Source organism: Lissotriton helveticus, chromosome 4_1 (genome assembly GCF_964261635.1).
Source record: "Lissotriton helveticus chromosome 4_1, aLisHel1.1, whole genome shotgun sequence".
NCBI lineage: Eukaryota > Metazoa > Chordata > Amphibia > Caudata > Salamandridae > Lissotriton > Lissotriton helveticus.
In genome coordinates this window covers 1,484,319,124-1,484,346,921 of record NC_136063.1, presented here as the reverse complement: position 1 = coordinate 1,484,346,921, position 27,798 = coordinate 1,484,319,124, and the positions used below count along the sequence as shown (strand labels likewise).

Below are 27,798 nucleotides of genomic sequence, written 5' to 3'. Positions count from 1 at the left end.
GAGAGATCCTGCCACTAATGGTCCTTTAGGTATAGTGATGGGAAAGTATGATCAGGTGATGACGTGGTTGAAGTCTAAGATGTCACCCCAAGATTTTGACTGGGTCAAGATTGATTGGACGAACCACAAACCGAAAGAAATGATCCATGCATACTATGATACATTGTTACAGGCATTAAAACACTATAGTGGAATGGAAACACTGAAGCCATCAAGATATGTGACAATTTGTGACCGGATTGAGTCCTGAGATTAGTATGATTATTCAACAGCACTTGATTTGTTCGCAGAATATGTCAGTTGACAAAATTTTGCATTATGCCAAATATTGCAAAGGTGAGATTGAAATGAGACTGGAGAAATTAATGGAACAATTGATGTGGGTACAAATGAAGGCCACTCAGAGAACAATTCTGAATCCACCATTTGTAGAGCATACACCTCTGATGCAGGAAGTTTATCAGCAGGTAGCTCTGGTGATGCAGGGTCAAGGTGGATTTCAGACTCACGGTAGAGGCTGGGGTGTCCCTGTTGATCCGAGTACCAGAACTGATGTAGCTACATTGAAGAAGTCTAATCTATGTCACTACTGCAATAGCCTGGGGCATTGGAAGTGAGAATGTCGACTTTACCCCGCAAATCAGGGTCAAAATCCAGGGTTTTTACCACCTCAGCATAGTAAGTCCATGCAGCAACAGAATGTGCCCAAACCTAGATCTCAGAATCTCAATGTGCCACAAGCCCCAGTGATGCAGGTTCCCTAACCTCCGATGCCACAACGAGCTGCTAATACTACCCGCTTTTGCCTATTTGCCACTTCCACCCTGCTGGACCCGAGTCCGGGGGGACCACAAGCTCCAGCATTCCTCACGGCGCGCAGCCACTAACATCACCGCACTGCGCCAGGAGGCGCTACAAAATCGTCTGTGGGCTCCCGCAGCGCGGGACCTGCTTTTGCCTGTTTGCTTCTTCCACCCTGCTGGACCGGAGTCCGGGGGGACCTCAAGCTCTAGCATTCCTCGTGGCACGCAGCTGCTAACGTCACCGCACTGCACCAGGAGGTACTACGAAATCACCCGCGGGCTCCCGCAGTGCGGATCCCGCTGTTGTCTGTTTGCTTATTCCACCCTGCTGGAACAGAGACCTGGGGGACCCCAAGCTTCAGCATTCCTCGTGGAGCGCAGCCGCTAACGTCACTGCACTGTGCCAGGAGATGCTACAATGTAAGCCACGGGCTCCCACAGCTTGGGATGCGCACGGGCTGGGCCTGGTCCCTTGGCTTCATCTCCTAGTGCGGGATGGTCAATGAAACATTAATACCTGCACCTGGGGTATGAGAACAGCCAAGAGGCACCACAAAAGGAGCGAACAGAGAAAGGAGAAAGCCCGTTTATTTTTCCCTCCTCTTGATTTGGCTTGTGTGTCTGACGGGTCTCTATTTCCCCATATAAGATCCAATATTAATATCATAAGAAATATGGCTATATGGAAGGTGGGGTGTGTGAAGCTATCGACTGAGCAGCCCACTAAACGGACTACAATAGACATCTTTTTAGCTCGAGCAGTTGGGGCTCTGAACAAAGAAATTCATTTGGCATAACGGCGTATGTCGCTCACTAGAACAGGCGAAACCAGAGATTTACAATTGGTAACATCTACTGAGGGGACAGCCGAGGGGACTGCCAATATAGGCAGCATTCATGATTCCCAGAGTGCCGGATGCTCAAGTGAAGTTGTGGGCAAAATATTGACACTAACTGTACCACATCGGGCCCCACTCCTGATGCCTCAGGACTTTTATCCTTACAAGCCACAAAAACTTCAAATATTTCATGTGAGCCTGCAGCCAAATGTAAAAGGAAGATGTAAGCTTATATAGCTGCTGTCTCAAAAAGCCCTGAGGAAATTATCCTGTTGGGAGGAGGGGAACAAGAGATTGGCTCGAACAATATAGGTCCAAGCATAATAGAGAGTCAAATATGAGCACCTTTCTTGGGTAAATTAACAACGGTTGCTAGTAATTTATTGAACCCACTTAGAGAAAGGTTGTCCAGAGTTGAGGAGGGCCTAAAAAAGGTTGCAGATCAGAGCCAAATGTATTTGAATCATGTGCCACAAATAACAAGTATTGTTATGAGTAGTAATATAGGCCGTACATCCACCCATGTCGAAACCTTAAATTACCAGAGACAAGAGGGGTTGACGAATATGGATACACAAGAGCCTCTAAGTAAACCTACCAGTAATTGTGATCCAAACATACCAGTCAACTATAAATAAAGAAACCTATAATATCAAAGTGTCGCCCAACCTGCTAGCTGCTTGTATGTGGCAGTGTTAGTTAATGTACCGCCCTTGAAGCCCTGTGCTATTGAAACAACAGAATGTTTGAAAAATAAGGTAGTCCACTGGCTAAATTCTAGGCACGTATACACTACAAATAGAGCACAGGACATTTTGTTTACCAGAAGAGTGGGGTGGATTGGACCACTGGAAAAGGATTTGTCTGGTAATTTTGTAATAATCAATTTTAGTAGTCCCTGGCAGTATCCATAAAGTGACTCGGCGCCAAATATAGATAGAAAGACAATGATTATACCCCCTAGGGTATTTTTACCAGCATTTGAGGAGACAAGAACAGCGTCAAAGGGGTGTACCCAATATTCCGAGGTGGAGGAACATTCCAAGTTAATGGCCACAACATGTTCAGGATTGTGCTGCCCCTAATAGATACAAAATGCTGAGTGGACTAGATGATAATGATTGACTCGACCAAGCCCACGTTGAGGACCCAAAGAGCTATCAGAAAGACTTGCCTATTTTGTCTCATATAGATAGTCAGCCAAATAAACCAAGGCCCAGGGTAGGCACATACACAATAGAGGCCTCCTCCATGGGAGGCTGGGTTGGAATCCAAGGCAGTTGAGGTATGCGAGGTATCTGATAAAGATCCCCTTAGAGTCAGTGCAATAGACACTGGGCTGATGGAATAACTCCCTAGGGAAGGGTTTGAATTCGCAACCTGGAATGTGAATGGACTGACAAATAAAGTTGAGGATTTTGACTGGGTCAATTTTATGTCCAGTTATGATAGTATATGCCTACAAGAAACCTGGAGCATAAATTCTGTACACATTGAAGGATATTCCTCCTATTTTTTACCAGCCGTTGGTTCACAAGCAGGTCGAGCAAAAGGGGGTCTACAGACGCTTATTTCTAATAAAAAATTTGTAAGAGTTAAAAAAAAGTTACATTAGTGGAACCTCATGCACAGATCTTATGGATTAGTAAAAAGGGAGAGAAATCTCATTTTAGTAAATTTTTATAATAAGAATATTGATTCAACACGTATTAACGTGGTTACAACCCTTGCCCAGGCACTGGAAATATTTTTAGCTTTACTTAGCACTGATTTTGTTCTGCTGTGTGCAGGAGATTTAAATATACAGCCATGTGATATGCCCAATACTCAGGTATGCAGCCTCATCCATGGTGATGTGGAGGGAACTGATCACTTTTGCCATAATGAGTATGGAAAAGCTCTAAACAGGATGATATCAAAATATGATCTCCACCTACTTAGAAGAGACTGTGGATACAATGGGGTCATATTTCCAACTTTTATAGGGAGAAATATGCACTCTATAATTGATCATTTACTACTGTCTACCTCGGATATATTAAGGTGTGGCAACCCTTTCGTTGTTCCCTCTCTTTTAAGTGACCACAATCTATTCGCCCTATCTTTTCTTTTTTGGGGCTTTAGGAATTAAGTATTTGATTTAGCTGAACATATCACTCCTTTTAGGACTAATGCCATCAGAATAAAGCGGGCAGGTGTTGATCCAAGTAGGATATTACAGCAAATAATAACACATGATCAGCGAGAAATAGCTTACTCTTTTTTTTTTCTTTTGTCCTCATCTCACCTTTCAAGCCTCTGCGGGTCTTATGAAGCCGCCTTCGTAGTCTGTGGGCCCCACGGCTTACCGCACTCGCTTGGGTCGTCCGACCGGTCCCCATCTTTGTAAGGGACCCTGGTGTAATCATTGGACCATTTATATTAAGTTAGACTTAAATTCTTACCCCAGTTCACAAAGGGGTGCCAGATGTTCAATGTCTTGTCCTCCACACCATCATAGTCTAAGCGAGCCATAGAAAATGCAGCCTTGAGCCAATCCTCTCTTTGCGGCGGTAAAGGGTCCCTCGACTTCCTGCACATCTCCCTTCTGGCCAGCAGGATCAAGTAAAGTAATAGCCCTCTGGCCTTCTGGGGGAGAGTTTGACTGAGGCCGCCGTCATCCCCGAAAAACACTAATGTCATGTTAATCACAATATTGATGTTAAAAATATCTCGAATGTTATCCCCCACCTCATTCCAAAATTTTTCAAGAGATGGACACTCAAAAAATATGTGTAGGTCATTTGCGAGAGGTGTTCCACATCTAGGGCATTTGGGAGCTGGATCTGGGGCGAATTTTGCGATTTTCGCTGGGGTATAATAGAGTCTATTGATCACAAAGAAATGATTTTTCTTTAAACAAGCAGGCTTAATATATTTGTACAGGGTCAATAGGGATGGCTCGTACAATGACTCTATTGACTGTCCGAGGGGGGTTCCCACCCATACCAACGCTGAGGGGGGCATCTCGTGGTCCTCCATCTCCAACATATTTTTATACCAAACAGAGATTTCTTTATTCATTGGGAGAGTGGATTTCCACAAGGCTTCGATCTCTCTATTCCCTCTGATCTCCCCCTTTGCTGCCTCATACCAAGATGTTAGCTGTATATATTTAAATCTTGAGAGCCCTGGCCCGATCTTTGCCCTCAGGTACTCCCATGGATGTATCCCCCCGGAGTCTAACAGTTCAGACCAAACTGTGATGCCTGCCCTTCTTATCGGCAATGCCAAACTGTCCCGTGGGCAGTCTGGCGTTCCCAGCGCATCCCAAACCGGGGCATTGTCAGAATAGTACCCAATGCCCCAGCACCTTCTAAGTCTATACCATAGCTCCAAGGCTGCCCTCAATACCTTCAGGCGCACCCGCTTGAAAAATCTGGGCGAGCCAAATTTGTACAGAAAAGCCTCACCGTCTCCACCCCCTACTACTCGCACCATTTCACCCATCAGCCTCCCCCAGGCAGACTCACCCGGCTTAACCAGAAGCGTCCGTATGCTTTTAAAATGAAATGCTGCAGCATATAGCCTAACATCAGGTAGGGCTAACCCGCCTTTTTTTAACCAGCGTCTTAATTTTTTCCACGCCAGGCGGACTCCCTTATTACCCCAAATGAAGCTCCCGATCTTACTCTGAATCTTCATTAAACTTTTGTTATGGAATGTTAAGGGTATAGAGGAGAAAAGGTATGTCAGCTTGGGTAGAATGACCATCTTTACCAGGTTGGTTTTTCCGTAAATAGTCAAGGGGAGGTTCCTCCATCTACTGAAGAGACTATCGATCTCCTTCGCCATCCTGTTTAAATTGAGCTCAGGTATCTTCTCCAATTCCTTTACTACACAGATCCCTAGGTATCCCAGTTCTTTACTTACTCTTCCTGACCACTCTAAATTCCAACACATCACCTCTGTCTTGGTCTTATTGACAAGAAACCCGGATAAGGACCCAAACTCACTCATACACTCCTCCACCCTAGGGATTGCTACCTCTGGATCGCTTGTGTACAGTATTACGTCGTCGGCATACAGAGCTAACTTGGAGCTGTATTGTTCTGAACTAAATGGAAGGATTGTATCATCCAGTCTCAACATCTGCGCCAGGGGCTCCACATACAGGTTGAATAGGAGGGGCGAGATCGGGCACCCCTGCCTAGTTCCTCTCTGGATGTTAAAACTCTCCGTGAGGAGCCCGTTTAACAGTATTCGAGCAGAGGCACCCTGATAACAATTCTGCAGGGTATGTATGAAAATTGGACCAAACCCCATACCCTCAAGACCTCCCAGAGGAACACCCAGCAGACTCTATCAAAGGCCTTGGCCGCGTCCAAAGCGACGACGGCCAAGGGCTCTGCTTTCTGAACGGCCAGATCTATATTTCCTATTAAGAGCTGCATCTGTTCCTGTATGAACCTCCCTGCGACAAACCCTTTCTGATCCGTGTGTATTAACTTCGGGATCAGTTTTGCCAATCTCCCTGCCAAAATGCCCATGAAGATCTTATAATCAGCATTTAGCAGGGAGATTGGACGATAAGAATCTGCCTTCTTCGGGTCCTTGCCTGGTTTTAAGATCAATACAATTATTGCTTCCTTCCATGTGTTGGGGACCTTTCCATTTAGGCTGTATATTGAGTTGAAAGTGTCCCCCAGGATATCTAATAGCTCCGCATTAAGGAGCTTGTATATTTCACTAAGAAGTGCGTCTGAGCCTGCTGCCTTATTATTTTTTGATTTCTTAATCTGTGCTTCTATCTCCTCCAAGGTAAAGGGGGCCTCTAGCTTGTTGTTACTGTCTTCTGAGAGTACAGGAAGCTGTTTATCCATAAGGAATGACTGGACCGTGCTCGGCAGGGGAGCTGAATCTTCTCTATACAGCTCTGAGAAGATGGAGAGAAGACAGGACTGCATATCCTCAACCTTATTTGAGGTATCGCCATTGGTGTTAATGATAAGTTCCTTTATATCGTTCCTGGCACGGTCAGTCCTGGCTTTCCAGGCCAAGAGGGCGCCAGCCTTCTCTCCATATTCATAGTTCTGCATCCTTCTGGTGGTCCACTGTGCCCTACATTTAGCTTCTAAGATTCCTCTATACTCAGCCCTTGTCTCCTCCAGCTTCCTCATAATCTGAGTAAATTGCTCCGGGGCCCCACTACTGGCACCGTCTCTTTCTCTCTCCAAATCACTAATCCTACCCTCAACCCCCTTCAGTGCCTCAGCTTCAATCCTATTTTTATAGCATATAATTCCATGTAGTTTTCCCCTTAACCATGCCTTATATGCATCCCAGACTATATCTGATGTTGTGGAATCTGAGTTTAGATAGAAGAATTCCTTAGTAGGGCCCTGAATAGCTACAATCACCTCGGGGTCTAGTAACTTAGCCCTATTTAGAGTCCTCCTTGGCTTTTGCCGCTGTGCCTCTTTACTCAAATAAATTGATTGGATAGGAGCATGGTCTGAAAGGTGACTCGGGAGAAATAGCTTACTGTCTTCAGGATGGGATCTCCCGAAATACAGTAATCCAAAAGTTTAATGGTATTACCATGCTTACTAAATCACTTTTAACTAAGCAGATTGATAAAATACCCCAAAATAAAAAGGGGTGGTTCGACGGTATCTGCACCAAAGCATTACAGGTACTAAAGTATGCACTGTCAAAAACACAGCGAGACACACTGGTGATTAAATCCCTACGATAAGAGTATAAAATAGCCTTACTGGCACGGAAAAAGGAATTACAGGAAGAAACATGGGCAAATGTGATAATATCCTATGAAACCTGGAACAATAAAGTTTCCTGGGATACAGTAAATGCCCCTTTCTAAAGAATAATGAAAGCAATAGCAATACTGAGAAGATGTTGGGGGTACCAGATCAGGAGCCCCAAGAAAGGTCCTAAGTCCTGGATATTACCTGTGAAGAAGTTCTCCAGGCCATCCAGGAGAGTGCGGGTGGACGGGCACCGGATCCTGATTGAGTCCCAGTTGATGTTTTTAAATCTGATCCTAAATTATGGGGACCAATTTTAACAAGAGTGTTTAACCCGGCTGTAACGGACACAACACCTTGTCTATTTTTGTCCCGATATATAAGAAAGGGGAAAAAATAGACCCAAAAAACTACCGACCAATCTCCTTCCTAGATACCTCCAAAAGTTATGAGTAGTTCTCACTGAAAAGGCTGGAGGAATGGACTGAGGAGTACTCTATTTTAACGCCTGCACAGTATGGGTTTAGAAAACACCTGGGGACAATTGAACAATACCTTAATTTGGAGCTACTCATTAGTAAATACACTGGAGCAAAGACAGGTACCTTATATTCATGCTTTGTCAATGTGAGTAGTGCTTTGATTTAGTTGACCACAATAAACTTTTCAATCTCTGACCTTCCTGGAAGCCCTTAGGGCGATTATCAGCTTCCTTTCTCGCCTATATATAAAATTAACTAGTTAGGTCAGTTTTGGTCTCCAGGCCGAATGCTCACCCAAATTTAAAGTAGAACAGGGTATAAGACAAGAATGCATGTTTGCACCAATTTTATTCTCCCTTTTTATTAATGAGGTTGACAATCATTTACAAAAAATACAGGCTGATTGTTGGACTTGGCCCTTTTTGCAGGGTCATCCCTGAACTTTTTGCCGTCCTCCTGTATGTCCTCTGACCTGTTTTTGTTGGTTTTATGACTCTGGGCACTTTACCACTGCTGATCAGTGCTAAAGTGCATATGCTCTCCCTATTGCAAAATTGATGTATGGATTAGTGATTACATGATTGGCTGGTTTGGTTTACCTGTCAGACCCTAGTACAGTGCACCTTGAGTGCTCAGGGCTGGTAATCCAAATGCTGCTGGTGGGCTTGTAGCACTGGTTGTGCCACCCACAGAAGCAGCCTGTAAAAGTGTGTCTAAGGCTTGCCACAGCAGAGTCTGTGTGCAGTCTGGTACTGTCATGCTGACTGGGAAAGTGCACCCACTTGCCAGTCCCCAAACCTTCCCTTTTCTTCATATCAGACACCCCTATGGTAGGCCCAAGGGCAGGGTGCATTGTAAGTATAAGGTAGGACATGCCCTGGTGTGTGTGTGGCATGTCCTAATAGTGAATGACAGCCATTTTCGTTTTTCACTATTGGAAGGCTACCTGCTCTCCACAGGCCAGAATGGGTAGTTTGATTATGACATCTTATAATCCTAACTGACTCAGGGAATATGGTAGAAATTTGAGTTTAGTATGCCTGAACTCAGAATGATAAAATACATCTTTTAGTGAAGTTGGTTTTAACATTCTGTGTTTGAAAATACCACTTTTAGAAAGTAGATATTTTCTTGTGTAACTATCCATGCCTGCCTCTGCTAGGTTGTGTAGTCCTTGTCTGGAGTTTGAGTGACAGGGCTGGGGGATTCCAGGAGACAGGGCGGGTCAGCCCAGTGGTGAATAGAGAGATCTGCATCTAGATGGGAGGGAGGAGTTGCACCTGAGACATGAATAGGGCAGTGCCTTCCCTCCACAATGCTGGCTCCACCTCCTGTGATGTGTCTGATGTTTCTGCCCTGCACTGTGAAGTGAAAGAAGGAGTCATGTCAACAGAGTAATCCAGGACTGACCAGAACTGGTTTGGACTAGGCAAAGGCCCCTCTGCCCTCGGAGGACAAAGGATTTTGGGGTATAGGTATTGGGACCCTGATTCCAAGAAATTAGATCACTTTTGGACAACAAGAAGAAACCTTTGCTGAGGAGAGGAACCTGAAGAAACTGAGGAGAGACTATCCCTAAGCTGAAGTGCTGCTTGGGGGATTGGCCTGCAGTGGTTGCCTGACTGCCAAAGAAAGGAGAAAGGCCTTTGTGTGCTTTATTCAACTTGTAAGGATATCCAAGGGCTTGAGAGAAGAGCTTGCCTCCTGCTGAAGTCTCAGGGATAACAGACTTCAACCCCCAGCTCCCCAAGAGTTCTTTGGAAGTGCCTGCTGCTGTTTTGGGCCTTCTGAGGCACTGCGTGTCGCAAGGAGCTGGAAGCACGACTCAAGAGGGTGAAGCGTGTCGCCATCGCAGCTGCTGCTTTTGCATTGTGGATGTCGCCGTTGTAGCTGTCGCATTGCACCGCATCTCAAGAAACGTCCCCCAACCCCGAAGAAGCGTGTCGGCGTCGCAGCCACTGCCGTCGCATCGTGGATGTCGCCGCTGTAGCTGTCGCATTGCACCGCATAAATAGAAGCGTCTCGCAAAGAGGAAGAAGCGTGTTGCTGTTGCAGCAGCTGCCGTCGCGTCGTGGATGACGCCGCTGTAGCTGTCACATTGCACCGCATCAAGAAAACCGCCTGGCATCCGCAGAGATGTGCCGCCGTAGGAGTTGCTGTTGTAGCATCACGGAACAAGGGTGTCACCGCTGCAGTTGTCGCATCGCGTGGAGGCGTCTCGCAACATCGGAGAAGAGTGTTGCCGCCAAAGCTGCTGGCGTCGCATCATGGAACAAGGGTGTCGCCTCTGCAGCTGACGCATCGAGTCGACACTTCTTGCAACATCGAAGAAGCGTGCCGCATAAGGAAGAACTTCATGTCTTTATTACTTTGCACCGGATCTTTGCCGCATCTTCATCTCTGCAACACTTTCACTGTGGAAGCGTGACGCATCGTAAGGTACATTGACTCAAAGTGTTGCATTTTAAGAACTAAAGCGAACTAAGCTAAACCTACCATTTTAAGTACAGTATTGTGGATTTTTGTCGTTTGTGGTCTTGTGATAAGTCTATACAAAGAATCCTTATTTTTTATATAAAATTTGTGTGGCGTCCATCTGTAGAGTCACTTGATTACTATATGTGTTCACAAATGCTTTACACACTGCCTTTGATGTAAACCTGTCTGTGTCAAGCTACAAAGGGGGTGAGCAGGGGTTATTTTAGGAGTGTACCCCCTTACCCTGACTAGAGGCAAGGGTCCCTATTTGTCACAAGTACCTACCTGTGCCAATTAGAGACCCCTAAATCTAACACTGATGCTCCAAGGGTGGCCGGTCATCCGATACCCATACTGTTATATGCGGACGATACAGTACTATTGGTGCAGACTCCAGTAGGCCTCCAAAGATTGATGAATGGTTTTGCAGATTTCATGAAACAAAGTAGGATGGTAATTAATAAACTGAAAACATTCACCATGATTTCTGGGGCTAAACAGAAATCCTATAAAAGCTTTTTTATTGCTAGAACCCCGATATATACAGTAAACTTCTTCTTCTATCTTAGTATCCTATTCTCAGGAAATGATAAATGGACCCAACACATTGTAAATACAAGAGCAAAAATGAGTACGGCCAACAAAGAGATTTTTAAATTTGCTGCTAAATTAGGTAATTGACCAATCAAGGAGATGGTAACTATTTATAAATCTAAAGGAGTAAGTACGGCCATATATGGGGCGGGTGTTTGGGGCTACACCAATAATATGGCCCTGCAAACAGAAGGAAACTGTTTCTTAACACTCCTGCTGTTTCTACCATCATCTGTACCAAACACCATCGTACACCAGGAGGTGGGGTTGCAATTTTGAGGGGATACCTTGATAGCAGGGCCACTTTTATTATGGGCATCAATCTGGAGACTGGAAGAGACGGCTTTTACTAGGTCAATTATTTTAGACTGTTTACATTTGGATGATGCTCTGAAAATTCCTTGGTTGTTTTATATTAATGCCACATTGGGGAACTTGTTCAATATGTCTGTATGGTTGAACCCTGAAAAAATATTGACCATTACAAAGAAAGAGATCAAAGATTTTATTTTGCTACAAAGACAGAATCTCAGAGCAAAATCGGATTCAAATAAACCGACCGTGGTCTTATGTAAATCTTTTATGTCAGAACAGCTATTTGCCACATGTGACTTATGCACAACATTGTTTCATTTTACTGAGATTGAGATGTGGTATTGCACACTATTCTGTCGCATTTCCTATAATGAAATTACGTCTCCCAGATTTGATACCATGTCTGTGTGACATTAAGAGCAAACAATGCACACTGCACTTTCTATTATATTGCAAAATGTATTGTAATTTTAGAAGTTTTTATCTCAAGCCTCTGTTTGTTACCCATATTATTAGGTCCCACAAATTCTGGTTACTCTAGAGGATCCCCTAACATGCTATAATGTTGCTCTGTTCATTCTGAAATAGATTAACGCAAGGAAAAGCATTGTGCTATAAACTAGAAATGAATTGTTTTGACAAATTGGTATTTTTTAATGTGCAACATTTTTAAACGTACTTTATTGTGTGTACTTTTATGGCTATTTTATTTTTAATAGCCGAACACAGATTTTTGAATTGAATACTAGATTTTCCTCAAATCAGGTTCCAAATTTGAACCAGAATGTTTTCCAGAGTAATAATCCTTACCAACAATTTCCCATATTCAAAACAAGTAAACATTTCAGTATTGATCAATCCTCCTGATGGTGCCTGAGGGGAGAGGAAGATTGCATGCTTGGCTGAAGTAAATGGCTGCAACGTATCATTTTTGGTTGATACTGGTGCTACCTGTTCTACAGTGAGATCAGTGGAAGTTCCAGACCTACCCATCTCAGGAAGAACTATCCAAGGTTTTGGAGTTGCTAATCAACAAATTAAAAGCCCCATTACTGAGGATGTCCCTGTAAAGATACGAAGTTTTGAGAAAAAACATTAATTTGTGGTCTTCGATTCGAGTCTTGTGATTTTGTTAGGACTTGATTTGTTGTGCAAGTTGGATTACACTTTATACTTTACCCCGAAGTAAAAGAATTCCAAACCCGTGATGAGGTCATTGCCTTTAAGTTGGTAAATCAGAATCTAATTTTTGGAATGTATTCAATAATGATGACAGCAGACTTGCCTTTAGATCTCAGAGATTCTGTGAGATCAGAAGTTTGTGATTGAAGAAGTTGAGCCTGTCCGTATACAAATAAAACTGAACATGGATTATCCCAGAACACCGCTGTACACGTTGACTCCTGACATGACTTCTGGAATACATTGCACCTTGAACCTGTCGGTGCGAATAGCGGAGAAGAGGATTGTCCTTTAAACTTTGTGGGCCACGAGAGGAGGAGAACCACGCTCCCCGACACCCTTGCGCAGCTGAGTCTGTCACCTCTCGCGTTTCGCTGCTGAGGGGACTGTGGACCGAAAGGGAGGCCAAACTACATCGCCCATAGTTCATCTGGGCCAGGAGGCACCTCCCAGTCACGCCCTCCACAGGTGCTTCAAATCGGAGACCAGCACCGCGCACCGCGGGAAGACATTGCACCTTGAACCTGTCGGTGCGAATAGCGGAGAAGAGGATTGTCCTTTAAACTTTGGGGGCCACGAGAGGAGGAGAACCACGCTCCCCAACACCCTTGCGCAGCTGAGTCTGTCACCTCTCGCGTTTCCGGCTTTGCGGGAAACGCTTGCTGCTGAGGGGACTGTGGACCGAAAGGGAGGCCAAACTACATCGCCCATAGTTCATCTGGGCCAGGAGGCACCTCCCCGTCACGCCCTCCACAAGTGCTTCAAATCGGAGACCAGCAACGCGGAACGCGCGCGGGACGAGCCGGGCGAAGCCCGGGCAAAGGGCGGGCCGTCTTAGGCCATCCAAGGCAGGCCAAGACTGGACTGGGCCACCCCCCTGAGGCCTGGTATTGGACTGGTAAGAGTCTTCTTGGGGAGACGGGACAATTATTTACTACCATTTTTTGACTAGAGCATATCTGCTTTCTTAAACATTGAGAGAGAAATGTCCCAGAAATCGAGGAAGGGGAGGAATGTCGATCCATTGAAACCGGGCACCAGCCTAACCGGGACCCTTGACAATTATATTAAAAGAGCAGCTGTTGCCCTGGAGAGGGAAATAGCTATGACTGAGAAGCGGTTGTCTACGGAGGCTATGGGCTTAAAAAGGTCATCTTTGGGTGAACTAAGGAAGGCTGTTACACCTCTAAATGAACATGCTGACTGCGCAATCAGTTTAATATCTCCAAGAAATAATATAAATGGGTCATTTGCTATTACTGATGATGATATATCAACCTGTAATAGTGTTTCCTCAGAGGAATTTTGCCCTATCGTGTTAGCGACCAAGGCCACCCTAAATGTAGATACATCTAAGGATAGACAGGTATCCCACATGCAAGGGGGTAAAAGGAAAAGGGGTGGGGGTCGGCAGACAGGTAGAAAATCCAAAGTGCCTGAAACATCTAACAAATTAGTAAAAATGCTAATGAAAAGAGCATCGGAAGTACCGTTTATCCCCCCTGTATCCACTCCCTGCCCAGTACCTGTTAAACCCCTGCCCATTACGGGCTCTCTATTTTCCAAATTACCTAAAATTGCATCTAACAATGAGGCTTGCACTGTAGTTCATATAGAACATCTTTTTAAATCATTTACGCTCCCAGCCATTGAGAGGCTTAGGGTACTAAATGAGAAGGTAGATAATCACCATAATATTTTTACCGAGAAGATAGCCGGGATGGCAAACTAAGAAATTAAGGTACAGAGGGGGGAGTAGCTCCTAATTTAAGTAAACAGGTTACAACCTCCTCAGTTAGCCCTCGCATGAAATTACTGAGAGTAGCGGCAGAAAAAAGGAGGTTGGAAAATAATGAGGGGACGAAGGACGGCTTGGCTAAAAAAGTAGTTTTGGAGAATAGTGCCATACCCAAACTAGACAACCCTAGGTTAAACTCCCCATCCACACAGATAGAGAGGAAAAATTATGGGGAGGTTTCTTCAAGCACTACGGTTAAGCCCCCAATTATTAATTTACCACCACAATCTGCACCCTTGGTCCTAGTGCTAGCAAACGTACCACCCCTAAAGGAGGGAGTTAAAGAAGATTGTAGTCAGTTAAGACACAAGGCACTGCACTGGCTATCGGGTAACACTGCAGAGGGCATGATGGCGGGCCAGAATATCATCATGGCTCGACGTGTGGCTTGGCTTGGTAGCTCCAGGAAATCAAAAAGGGGGGACTGCATTGTGATCAACTTTAATAGCCATGTCCCAGTTGATAGGATTCTGAGGGAAGTAGGACATGGTGGAGGATACAGGGGACAAGGTATAGAGATTCTGCCATTAGGTTTTTTCTATAGGGCTAATACCCAAGTAAGATCTGATCCCGGGAACACATGGCAACAAGTAAGGAGATTCCACAATAGAATGGATAGAACGTGGATGGGGCCATTAAGGGAGCCATTAAGGGAGCCAAATTGGGATAGACGGGGGTTTACTATGTTTTCAGGACCAAATAGATTCGAAGTTCTCTCGAATTTAAATAACTGCGATTGACTGAGTGACAATAGCATACATGAGGATAAAAATGCTCTACATAGGGATTTACACCGTGATCAGAGTGCTGGCCAAAGAGATAAATCTGTCAGGGGGTTTGAGCTAGGTGATGTGCTAATAGAAATGCAAAATGGCACAGACCTAATATTGGCTATACCACAGTCCCGGTCTAAAAATATCTTAGACTGTGGTATTAATAAAGATATAAGCCCGGATTCGACATGCCTGAATAATGCTCAAGTAAATTCCAATGTAAAGAATGACACAGTCATAAGGAATATGGTACTTGAAGCAGTAGAGGCTGCTAGGAAAGTACTGATGCCATCTAATGGAAAGGCTATCCCCTCATTAACGCAGGTAGCAGTATCACAAGGCTTAGTAAGGATAGTATGTTGGAACATCTGCGGTCTGGCGAATAAGGTCTCTAACATTGCATGGGGAGAGTTCATACAGGAGTTTGATAACCTCTGCATCCAGGACACATGGCATATTAGCGAAGTACATGTGGAGGGCTTTAAGACGTTTCGCGTCCCGGCTGTGCAGTCCACACATGGTGGACCTAAAGGGGGTATTTGTATATATGTCTCCAATATGTTGAGGGTGCGGGTTATAAAAATGATAAAACACACCTCCTATTACCAAATGGTATCTATTAGTTTAACGTCAGGCATAGATTTGTTGGTTGTAAATTTTTACAACAACACTAATAAAGGAAACTTTATGGAGGTAATGAATAAACTAATGGAAGATTTAACTCACCTAAATGCAGCCTATAGAAGAGAGAGAGTCACGGTATGGGGAGGGGATTTTAATATAAACATATGTAAATCACTAGCATGTGGGCCACGAGAACAAGAGAGAAGAATATGGCGATACAAACCACTTTGCACATACAGACAGAGGGGAAAGATTTAATTATATCATGGCCACCCTTGACCTTGGGTTTGCTAATATGATGTGCCCCCCTGAGGTCAAATTTACCTCGACTTTCATATCGAGGGGCCTGCAGTCGATCATTGATTATATATTAGTTCCCAACAAATATTCTAACAGGGTTGAGAAGTTTGAGACGCATATAAATGGTCTCAGTGATCATCTGCCGATCAGTTTGGACCTGTCTCTCCCAGAGAGTAATAAATCTACCACAATAGAATCTCTGGCATGGACCCAAGATATAATATTGACACGTCAAAACGGCTTTGCTTTGAAATGGAATACATTAGATATTCCTAAAATAAATAAAGGGATTATCTCAAAGGCATTGCCATATTTTCAGGTCTGCTTAGACGAAAACTCCACACATGAGGAAATTCTTGATGCCTTTGGTCTTATTACCGGGGTTATTCAGGAAGCGCTCACTAAAACCAACACTAGTAAATGTGCTAAGGTCAATGGGTGGTTTGACACCCATTGTATTAAGGCCTATACTAGGCTTAAAGCCGCACTTAGTTTGAAACCTAGGGATCTTGAATTAATAAGAGCTTCTAGAAGGACATATATTCAAGCCATGTCTCGAAGGAAAAGGGAAATTAAGGAATTGGCATGGCTGAACTTGTTGAAGGCTTCTTAATCTAGAAATCCCAAAATGTTTTGGCAAGCAGTTAAAGCTCCCTATTTTAAAAAAGAAGAATCTGCTAGGATTGAGATGGCCATAGATGAAATCACATGGATTGAGTTTTTTACAAATGTTTATAAGAAGGAGGTGGGAAATTCGGACCCTACCATAGGAACAACTGGGAAAGAAACATCATCAAGTGAACATACACCGATAGATTTAGAAATTGAATTATACGAAGTCCTGATGGCTATAAATAAGAGCAAAGGAGGTAAGGCTCCAGGCCCTGACGGTATCCCTAACGGCATTCTTAAATTGACCCCGAGCTATGGGCCCCAATCTGCACACGGGTCTTAATGGCCTGCTGTAAAAAAGGATTTATTAAAACCTGGTCAGAATCGGTGATTATACCGATCTATAAAAAGGGGGCTAGAGAAAGTCCAGCAAATTATAGGCCAATCTCCCTCCTTGACTCCCTCATGAAGATCGCTGGCAGGGTGGTTCTAAATAAACTACAAACATGGACTAGTGACAACAACATCTTGAGCCCTGTCCAGTACGGCTTTAGGGAGGGGATGGGCACGGTGGAGCAGGTCCTCAATTTTGTGTTAATACAGGGTAAATACACAAAAAAAAAGAGAGAGTGGTTGTATGCCATCTTCGTTGATCTCACAGCCACCTTTGACTGTGTGGATCACGTAAAGATGTGGAAAACCCTGGAAGAAATTGGGGTGGAATCTGTTATAGTCCAATTCCTTCGGCAGTTTTACTCTGGTGCGACGGCCAAGGTGAGATACGAGAGTAAGGGAGAATGCACTGGGTCTTTCCGCATAGAGAAGGGGGTAAGACACGGCTGTGTGCTTGCCTCTTTCCTATTCTCCATTTATACAAACGCTTTGGAGGGGGAATTGGAGGCCAGCACAACAGACTCTCCTAGATATGGTACAAAGCAGGTTGTCTCACTTCTCTATGCGGACAACGCGGTGCTCATGGCCCGAACCAGGATAGGTGCCCAAAAGGCACTTGCGAAATATAATGAGTTCATGGCAACAAGGGGGTTAAAAATCAATGTCAAGAAATCATTTATGATGATTTGTGGGAAAGGAAGGGCTAAATGTAGGGCAATCCAGGCGGATAGTTTTACTATTGAATGCACGAAAACGTTCTCCTATCTGCGGGTGCTACTTGAGGGATCAGGCACGTGGGTGGCGGACTTGAAAAATAGGACTTCGCTATTTAAACGCTCTATAGCAGCCCTAATACATTTTTCCAAGCAATTGGGTAAAAGACCACCTGAAATTCTCCTAAAAATATACGTGGCCAAATGTAGAAGTATTGCCCTATATGGGGCTGGTATTTGGGGTATCCAGAACGCGCCATCTATTCAAGTAGCGAATTTTCTTTTTTTAGATAACTGTTATCGCTTCCACAAAGTACGTCAGTCTTTAACTGCCATGCATAATTAGGTATGGAATATATCACGGATCTAATAAAAATGCAACCCATCCTACTCTGGCACAGAGTATGGACTGAAGAAGCTCTGGGTCTTAGCCGGGAAATTGTAAAAGATGCCATGGCTCTTGATAATGTAAAGTACATTCCATGGCTAGCTTATGTCAAGAATGTTTTTAGTGACTTGCAAAGACCAGAATTGTTTAAAAATCCTGAACTAAACAGAGGGCTATCTAGGAAAGATTTAAAAGGAATGTGTGTGTACCATTTCGAAATGTTAAGATGTTCAGGTGAAATTACAAAAACAACTGTAATACACCATCAATCGTTTTATATTGACTAGATTTAGATTTGAACTATTCCACCGTCTGGTTACTTTCCCAACAATAAATGACTGGTCAAGAAAACTGGAGCTTTGCCCATGTGACAATTTGTCTGTACAGTCCACCTTCCACTTGTTCTTATTTTGTAAATATTATGATTGCGAACACAGAAGATGGATCAAGCAATATTTGAGACAGGTCTATTGGCGACAATGTAGTCGCGTACCTAAGCTTGCAACAATTAGAAAATGAGAAATGTATTATGGTAATGACTGGCTTTTTAAAGAGTATCTTGAGGAAGCAGAAACTAATGATTATGGATAATTGATTCATGTTTATATGTAAAATGCTTTATAACGATGATTGTATCAGTTTAATACTTTTTTTAACCCCTCCCATGCTCATGACGGAACGGTTCCGTCATCAGCGTCGGTGCTCCGGTGCTGATGACGGAACATTTCCGTCATGAGCCAATACGGTTTTAAACCCATCAGCACTGCAGCGAAATTCGCGCAGCACTGAAGGGGTTAAAGGTTTTAGGGTTCAGTGTAATCCAGTAATTATGAAATGTATATATTTATGTAGCTTTTATGATTTTATCTATTTTTTAAAATCGAATAAAGCTTTTTCTGATTCTGATTCTGAATAACTCCAGTGACAATGATTTAACAAGGTATACTGGAAGAAATCATGTAGAGTCCATGTAACTCACCCGTTATGGGCCTGTAGAAGACTAGCTGTAAGTACCACTTATTGCAGGACCTACTCAAAGTCAATATTTTTGTGAATCCTTGTTCTCTCATGATACCGAATCCTGATGTAATATTGTTCCAAATTCCATGTGAGGCTGAGTGGTTTACTGTTATTGATTTGTGCCAGGCATTCTTCTCTATACCCCTGCATGAGGACAGCCAGTTCCACTTTGCCTTTGCGCTTGGTAACCATGTTTTGGCATGGTGCCGAGTCCCACAAGGGTATACAGTGAGCCATTTCATCTTTAATCACATACGTAAAAATTTGTAGGCTTTGGTTATACCTTGTAACTCTGTCGAGGACCAGGATATTGACGACCCTGCTGGTTACATCAAATACACAGAAAGCATACAAAACTGACATTATTGTATTACTAAACCATTTGGCTGAGAATGGACATAAGGTGTCTCAGAAAACGTTGCAGTACTGTTTGATAGAAGTCCAATATCTTGGTCATCACATTGAGGAAGGTTCGAGAAGGATGTCACAAGGGAGAATTTCCGAAGTCATGTAAATGAATCCGCCAACAACAGAAAGAAGTCAGGATATTTTTGGAAATGGTGGGCTACTGTCATTAGTTGATACATAACTTTTCCTAAGTGGCCAAGCCTTTACAATAGTTGACACACAAGGATGTGTCGGAACCGGTGCCTTGGAGCAATGACTGTCTGGTTGCCTTTCTAGAATTAACCCCTTCGATGCTCATGACGGAACGGTTCCTCATGAGCGTTGGTTGAGCTGTGCTCATGACGGAACCGTTCCGTCATGAGCCCGTTGGCTCATTAGAACCTTCAGCACAGCGCGAAAGGGTTAAAATAATGCCTCTGCCATGCCCCCGCACTAGGAATGCCTGATTACAACAATGCGTATTTGCTTTTCTGCAGTGAAAGGAAGGGATGAGCTCTTTCAGTGGTAACACAGAACAATGGATGTGCCCAAAGACCGGCTGCCTATTTTTCAGCCAAGTTAGATCCAGTTGCTACAGCGCTTCCTGGCTGTCTTAAACGGTGGCGACGACAGGTATCAGTATCGAAAGGTGCAAAAGAATAGCAATGGGTCATCCTTGACTGTATATGTTCCTCATTCTGTCAAAATCTTATTAACTAGAATGAGGACATGACACCTCCTGAACAGCCACCTGACCCGGTTTCAGCAAATCATACTGGTACCCGAGAACGCATCCCTAAAGGGTGTTATGTTTTGAATCCTGCCACTTTTCTGCCCCTTCATGAGAATGACAATGATGATGGTGAAGTGCAGCCTGACTGTCTCAATGTTATTGAAATATGCATCAAGATGAGACCAGATATTCAAGATGAACCACTACCTGAATCTGATTACATACTGTTTGTCAATAGCTGATGTTTAGGAGATCACAGATGAAATGTGAGAGCTGCTGTTGCAGTTCATACTATTTCAGGAGGAGTGGAAGCTGCTTGGCTTCAAAGAGTAGTCTCTGCATAAGTGACTGAGTTGATTGCTTTTAACCGAGCATGCTATATTTCAGATCGACTATAGGTGACTATATTTACAAATGGTCAGTACAGCTTTGGTGTGGTGCATGACTTCGGACAGTTATGCTCCCAGAGGGGATATATGACATCATTAGAATCCCGTATTTGTAATGGTAAGAAGGTGAGAAAATGCTTTGCAATTGCCTGCACAAGTTGAGATTGTGAAATGTCACATACATTACAAGGGAGATGACTATGTGACAGTCTGCAACAGGTATGCTGGCACAGTCACAAGGTACTGTGCTTATAATTCTTGTGCATTTAATGATGAGTATGCAAATGAAGGACCAGATGAGACCGATTGCAAGTGTTTGCTCACAGCACCTGATTCTTGGGAGGACGTTAAGAGGTTACAGGAAGAGATGTCACATGCAGACCAGCACAGTTGGGTAAATGCAGGTTGTATTAAAAGAGATGAGGATGATAAATGGATTTCAGGAGATGGCCAACCTGTGTTGCTATAGAGTTTGTCGCCGCCAATGACTGGACATTACCATGGTCTGACTCATATTGGAAGGGGTATAACGGTCAGATTGTTTCGCCAAACAATGAATGAATCCAAAGTTCAGTTTGATGGCGGAAGCATTATGTCATAGATGTGTTGAGTGCCAACAGAATAATGTAGAGAAAAGAACCGCAGTCACATTGAGCCACATAGGGAGGTCAGGTGGTACTCTCAACAGGATACAGATGGATTTTATTGAGATTTCTGTGTGCAATGGGCTGAGATATGTGTGGGTTGTTGTGTGTATACTTTCATGGTGAGTTAAGGCATATCCGATAAGAAGAAATGATAGTCGCGCAGTAGCAAAGTTGTTGTTGAGGAAATTGATACCAAGGTGTGGCTTTCCGACTTATTTGGAATCAGTCAGAGGCCCGTACTTCAAGAAGTTTTAAGGATGCTGTGTGCGGCCTTACAGGTTGAACAGAGACCACAACTTGAGGCTTCATTTCTGGTGGAACAAGTCAATGGGACACTGAAATTAAGAGTTGCCAAAGTATGTGCTTCTACATCTTTGAAGTGGCTGGATGCTTTGCCATTGGTGCTGATGGGTCTGCGCAGCACACTCTATTGTAGGACAGGACTGTCTTCCTATGAGATCATCAAGGGAAAGGCAATGAAATTGCCAGCTGTACTTGCAAATGCTCTTGTAATTATTTCTAATGGATTGGATGATGTCTTGCATTCTGTGTCTCATCAGGTTAAGCTGCTACACCTCCCCTGCACAAGGAAAGTGTCACGAGGTAAGTCCAGGAGACTGGGTGGTAGTGAAGAAGAACAGATGGAATTCGTGCTTGCAGCGTCGTTGTCAAAGGCCATATAAAGTCATACTTGTAACTGCAAATGCTTTGAAGTGCATAGATCCCCCGATTGGATCAGTGCCGCCCATACTCGCAGTGTTCCATGTCCCCTTGATAAAATAACAGCTCATTATGTTCCACCCACAGTTTAGTTCGACAAAGTAATGGAAGCTAATCCTAATACTAGTAGGCATAGATACATTATAGTAGGCATACTAATGGCTTTAGTTGTAGTATTAGTCGTAGTGCTTATAGGGTTATATTCAGCTACAGATAGCTCAGTGGAATTTAAGTCTACTGTTGCCCCTACCATGTCATGTTCTTCTGATAGCAACATGCAGTTGTGGGGTGGTTTAAGAAATTACATACAGATTTATCAGGAGGGGATTATACCTTGAATGTTTATTTTAGACTGCTTTATAAGTATATAGATATGATGAATGCTAGGAGTTGTTATGTTCGTACTCAGTTACAAGCATCTGCTTCAGAGGGAATTAATTATCACCAGCTCCCTCTGACATATGGTATTGCTTGTAGTCTCCTATTAAGTATATTTTATGGAGAAGGTAGCTTTTAATACTATTTTTTTAAATATGATGTGGTCCTCCCACAATTTCCTCTTATCAAACATTTAAATAAGAATCTTTATTTTAAACATGCAGAGATTGCAGACAAATATTTTGAATCCCTTAAATCATTAGATACTTTGTATCTAATGATTCAGAAACATCTGGATTGCTGATATTAACTTTCTATAGGTTTAGATTCTAAGGTGGTGCACGAAAATCTATTCAATGCAGTGTATTCACCAGGGATTAGTGGGAACAAATCAAATGTGTGTTTAATTCTCTCTTCATAAATTGTGACCAGTTGCTGTGTTTGGTTAGTATAAATGTATTGGTATATTGTGCCAGAGATAAAAGTACAGTATAAAATAATTGATTTCTTTATCAAAGATTTCATTTATTTGATTGTATGTAGGTTCTAGAACTAATAGGCAGTTAAAGTTTAATGTTAAGTTTGTGCAATTGTGGGCCTTAAGCTTGCAGTTGAGACAGTTAATACTAACATGAAAGTTGTTTTTCTGCATGTTTCTCTCTTCTGCAGGCGCGGACCAAAGGCACTTATTAAAAAGCATTGTAGTTTGAAGATAGCAAGATGAGGAAGAACTAGCAAGGTCGATTGCATTTAATGAAGAGCAAAGGAAGTGTTACCAATTGGTACAATCAGACAAAGAGAGGAATCCAAGGATGCCTTTGAAGCAGAGATTGGAATATGGGAGTAGTGTTCAAGGCGCCAACTTGTTTCTTGTGACTGGAAAAGCACTTTGATATGTATAAGGTCATGTTTCTTGAATGTTCTTTATGCATTTTAATTAGTGAACGCACCTTGGGTTTATTCAGATTCCCTTTTAGACTTGAACAGGTACTGACCTCTCTCGACATCTCTGATAGTGTGACTTCTTGCCATACATGACTCTTTACTTATAGAACTTCTACAGAGGTTCAATGCGGACACCTTTCTTGCTTACTTGATTCATTAAGAGTTTGCCTATCCTTAGGTACCTGTAGAGTTTAGTAGATGCTTCAAATCATTTCCATATATAGGGAGTAGGATTGAAACCATTTGTCTAGTCATCAAATCCTTTTCCTTATTTTCTGTTTCGTTGCTATTGGGATTCTTATATGTTCTTTGCTACTGAGGACAAATATTGTAAGGCACTTTGGCTTTGTAATTGTAATAAACCTTTTAACTTCAAGTTACTGATTCAGACTTTTATTGTGTGTTCATCATGATCAAACTGTACTTTTGGATCTAAATTGTTGTTATCCCCTTTTCCTCTCAGGCTAATAAAAAGGTCTATTGTTCAGAATCGAATTGGAAAGACCAGCCCAGAGCGATCTCACCTGTCCCCGCACAAAAAGCTGCATACTCCCCTGTAGTGAATCTGGAACCAGGCCAGGAAAGGCAGGGACCTTATGATCTTCAAAGGGCTCTTTGATGTTTCCCCCCTTCAGAGGCACATTTGGATACAAGTACTGGACCCCTGACACAATCAAATCAGAACTCCACCAGAAACAAGGATATTCTGCCTGGAAGAAGAACTACTGTACTGTAGGAGGGACTGCCGCTTTGCCACCTGCTCTGCTGTGGTGGCCTGCTCCCTGGCGCCTCTTGCTTGGGAGTGAGAGGACTGGGTTTGTTCTCTACATCCTTGATCCCAAGATTTTCCAAGGGCTTCCTAGCTTGCCTCCTGTTTACTGAAGTTTCAGGAGCAAAAAAGACTTCTTGCAACACTCCTGGTACTGCTAGACTCTGCCACCTGTGAGTCCCACCCTTGCCTAAGGTGCCCCCTTGAGTTCTGGATCTTAGAAATGGATTCTGCAGTTGTTTTCTGCAAAAACTGACACATTACCCGCCAATGCAGAGGCTGTTTGAGAACAGCAGTTCACAGCCTTCGCAGCCCCACGACGATGCTCTGCGTGGCTCGATGACAACACCTTGCCTGCATTTTAACAGAACTCTACGGCAACGCAGTGACCCGACTGCGTGGAAAAGATCAACTTATCGTGCTCTCAGTGTTGAAACTTTCCTCCATACAAGGTATTTTTTAAGCGGACCCTGTGTGGGTCCTGTAGCCAGCCTACCATCCATCGCAGTCTGCCTCAACTTTTAATTTGTACTGGTCCCTCGCGACATCAGTAACCGTTTGATCTCTGGTGACTTCTGATCACTGTTTTTGCATTTAACCTTTAAAAATTTATCTTTTGATTTCTACTTATTAAATATTTGTTTTTTTGGTCTTGTTTTACTCTGATAAATAGTTTCTATTGTTCTAAATTGGTGGGGAGTCTTTTGTGGTGTTCTCACTGAATTTCAATAATTAAAGTGTGCACAAATACTTTACACATTGCCTGACTGCCTAACTGCTCTTTGCCAAGCTACCAGAGGGTGAGCACAGGTTAATTTATGGTGTGCATCTGATTTACCCTGACTACAATTGTAGCTCCTGCTTGACCATGGTGTTTACTCCAAATATAAACCTTATTTTCTAACATATTAGTATTTAAATACCCCAGTAACATAGCATGATTTAAATGTGTCTAGTATCCTTGATCCGGTCTTTACTTTATTAATGAGCAGTTGTGTGGTCTGGATGTGTGTGTGCCCTTGTCGTCGTGTCATGTATTTGTGCTCAATGTTTGATGAATGTTCAATGCTGGAGGGGTTATTCATCTCTTTCCATCTGTACTGCTCTTGTGTGTTCTATTGTTGTGCTTTTCTTGTTTGTTTTACATATCTGGAGGGTTCTATTTGCTTCCTCCCACCTACACCGTATTTGTGAGCTCCATCGGTGCACGGATATAATTTAATTTACTGTCTTGTACTACATTTCTGATCTCTCAGCTTCTTTGAATCTGCACTGCACTACACCTATCTTCTCTATTGGTGTTTGTCTCCTTGTGTTCTAGATTGCTCTCTGGGTCTCTCTACTTCTTCCAAGTTGAGTTCCACTTGTGTACTCCGTTGTACACAATAACATAAGTAAATTCATTTGGTCTGTCTCTCTCACTTCATCTTCTCCCAGAACACACCTTGTCTTTGTCTTAACTCCTCTGTGGCGCAAAGAAGACTCTATTCCCTGCACCTGATATGCAGGGCATGAGACAGATGAATATTTACTTACAATCCTGGTAAGATTTATTTTCCACATGAGGTCCTAATCTTTTCGATTGTACCCTGAAGCCCTTTTGGAATGGGGAGGGTGTGTAGAGAATACCTTTGGTGGTGGTGGTTTAAAATGGAATTTGGATTAGATGCAGCGTTCATTACACAAGGTCATTGATGAGCTATTTCAGTAATAGAAAAGTGGGCTCACATTGGTTTGGAAATCAGAATCCCACCTTCAACAAATGTTTATTTCAATCTTGTTTGGTGTTGAGAAGAACAGCATGAAACTCAAATTTCCATCTCTGTTGATTCTTGTACCTGCCTGGACAGTATATTCTGGGGAGCAACTTCATATGCTTGATGTTAGCCTCAGGTCAGTGCAAGGGCCAGAGGAACCTTGATTCAGATCTATCGACCCTGGTTGTACAGCATGACCTAAAAGGGCTTGTGAAGTTGAAGGAGAGAGTGACTGCAACTCGGTCAAGAATATAGAGCTGAGCTGCTACAACAACTAAGGAGAGAGAGTGGCTGTCTGATTAGGAGGGAACAGGAGAGAGTGGCGATAAGAAGTCCCTACAATAGAAATAGTGTCATGTAATAGTAAAGAGGAACTATTTCATAATGTTAATGGATTATTTTGGCGCATGACCAGATTTAACCTCATAGGAAGACTGAATGGGTAAAGCTACAGAATGTGGTGCTATATCCCAATGTATTATCTCCACATCTAGCAGATCTGGAAGGGCAGAATATCTAGACACCTAGACTTATTATATCACATGAAAAATAAGGCAGAGCACCTAGCACACATCCAATACAGTGCAGATTCATCGTGTAGATGGGTATCACAAAACTCACAACAGCACTCCCCGTTCCTTACTAAAACAGAGGCTCAACATAAAATAGCTCCCTGTACACAAATCCTACACAGCTGAGATGTTCCATTTAGTTGAGTGTCAACAAATTCATAATAGGCAAAACTAAAGGAAATGATGGACGGAGCGATGACAATACAAACACTCACCCTCAGTCAAATGATCTGGGTTTAATCCATCACCATTCTTTAGCCCACTCTGCCACCCCAGTTCAGACATGGCCATATGCTAATCAGTCTGACCCTGTGCCTCATGGGAACAGTCCAGCCCGAACAGCCAAGCCATGCCTTCCCTGGACTGGAAATAATCTTCCCAGGACCGGTTTCTGGCATTGCAGCCGTCTTCAGCCGGGCGTGCTTGAATCCAGTGGCAAAGTGAGCAAGGGACTCACGTCTGAGCATACCCTGCCAACCTATGGCGAACAAAGCAAAACCAAAGGAAATGATGGATGGAGCGTTGACAATACAAGCACTCGCCCCCAGTCAACTGATCTGGGTTTAATCCATCACCATTCTTTAGCCCAATCTGCCACCCCAGTTCAGACATGGCCATATGCAAATCAGTCTGACCCTGTGCCTCATGGGAACAGTCCAGCCCGAACTGCCAAGCCATGCCTTCCCTGTACCGGAAACAAGCGTCCCAGGACCGGTTTCTGGCATTGCAGCCGTCTTCAGCCGGGCTTGCTTGAATCCAGTGGCTAAGTGAGCAAGGGACTCACGTCTGAGCATACCCTGCCAACTTATGGCGAACAAAGCAAAACCAAAGCAAATGATGGACGGAGCGTTGACAATTCAAGCACTCACCCCCAGTCAACTGATCTGGGTTTAATTCATCACCATTCTTTAGCCCACTCTGCCACCCCAGTTCAGACATGGCCATATGCAAATCAGTCTGACCCTGTGCCTCATGGGAACAGTCCAGCCCGAACTGCCTGGCTGAAGATGGCCGATAGCCAGAAACCGGTCCTAGGATGCTTGATTCCGGTCCAGGAAAGACATGGCTTGGCAGTTTGGTCTGGACTGTTCCCATGAGGCAGAGGGTCAAGACTGATTTGCATATGGCCATGTCTGAACTGGGGTGGCTTGGTGAGCAAAATAACGATGGATTAAACCCAGATCTGTGACTGGGGGTGAATGTTTAGCCATTGTGCAACATTCCGTCCATCATCTTGTGTGTTTAACAAATTAACAATAGCCTACACAAAAATAAATAACAAACACAACTGTTCACATCTCCCTGTGCTGCACATGAAAATGCAGAGCCATGCAGATGAGACTAGAATTTAGAATGTGTTGTGCACACAGATGCAGAGCCATGCATAAGGGACATGCATAACAGACTATTACACGTGAAGTATATTGGATGAGAAGACTG

The 27,798-nt window shown here is 43.4% G+C and overlaps 1 long non-coding RNA gene across 1 annotated transcript in view; it reads left to right on the top strand.

Moving 5' to 3' along the window:
- Positions 1–23,813, top strand: part of LOC144827563 (uncharacterized) — a 77,234-nt gene extending 53,421 nt beyond the window's left edge. Inside the window, exons 2-4 of the long non-coding RNA XR_013610249.1 lie at positions 21,778–21,820; positions 22,985–23,218; positions 23,724–23,813. This is a non-coding gene — a long non-coding RNA (uncharacterized LOC144827563). The remainder of the gene's footprint in view (positions 1–21,777; positions 21,821–22,984; positions 23,219–23,723) is intronic.
- Positions 23,814–27,798: the final 3,985 nt, after the last annotated feature.